The sequence below is a fragment of the Eretmochelys imbricata genome, chromosome 2, assembly GCF_965152235.1.
Source record: "Eretmochelys imbricata isolate rEreImb1 chromosome 2, rEreImb1.hap1, whole genome shotgun sequence".
Classification (NCBI taxonomy): domain Eukaryota; kingdom Metazoa; phylum Chordata; order Testudines; family Cheloniidae; genus Eretmochelys; species Eretmochelys imbricata.
Genome location: NC_135573.1, coordinates 69,086,947 through 69,088,114, shown reverse-complemented (window position 1 = coordinate 69,088,114; position 1,168 = coordinate 69,086,947).

Below are 1,168 nucleotides of genomic sequence, written 5' to 3'. Positions count from 1 at the left end.
TACTGTAAGTGATGAAGCAGAGAAACAAAAGGTGACTCACTGATAAATGAAATCAGGGAACTAAAGGCCGGTATTAATGAGATCAAAGGCGTGAAAGCCAAAATTAACATATTAAAGCAAGATGTCCAGACATGTAACAAAAGCACTCTTAACGGTCTGAATAGACAGGCAACCCCAGAGAAAGGAATGTGCTAGCTGCAGGCCATCTGGAAGAAGCAATACTTGACCACCGTTTCAGATGTGCCAGGAAGTCATGCAGGAAAATCACAAGAGAACAGAGACAAAGCTGTGTCACTGCATCTAATTTACCAGAAGCAGCCTACATTTGCCATCTTATACCCAAGCAGCAAACCAGAGTAGCTAATTTATTTGGAAAGAGATGTGCGATGTGGTGTTTTCTCAACAAAACTCAAGCCCTGTAGGACACATGCACAAGTGTGCCTGGTCTTGAGTCAGTGGGGGTGGAAGATAATCTCTCAAGGACATGCCTTAGAAAGCTTGAAGAGCTACTGGAAAGAGAAGATGGGGTTGAAAGCTATCAACGAACCTCAAACTCCTTACAAAGGATGGATTGAAGTCCAGTTTCAATTAAGCAAATATGATGACATCTTAAATGTTTTGTTGCTGGTCACTCCACACAAATTAGAGAACTTGATCATTGGCTACAATTGAGGAGATAGTCAAAAACCACTGCTGTAATTCACCTGATGAGGCACCAGCACCTAGCCTCATTAGCAATATGAAATGTATATTTCCTCATTTTGGTATGGCGAAAGTGGAAGCACTTGTGAACTTCATCAAAACAGCAATTCAGACAATCTGTGCATTCTTAAAATGGAGAGAAGGGATGTAATTATCCCCAAAGGAAAAACCACTAATTCAACCTATTGGGCTCATACAGGCCTAGATACTGAAAGTTTGACAGTAATGTTTGAACCAGATGCTGCTGTTCACTGGCCTGAAGGTTTGGACATAAAATATCTCAAGAATAATCTTTCCAGATCCATATACCGGTCAATAACCCATCAAAACATACCATCATTTTGAAAGGACAAACTGTGCTAGGAAATTTATAGCAGATTAAATCTGAAATTCCTGGCAGTATTCATCATATAAAATAGTGACAGGCTGCATCAGTGTCAAAAGACAAAGTTGGGAGTACCAAGGA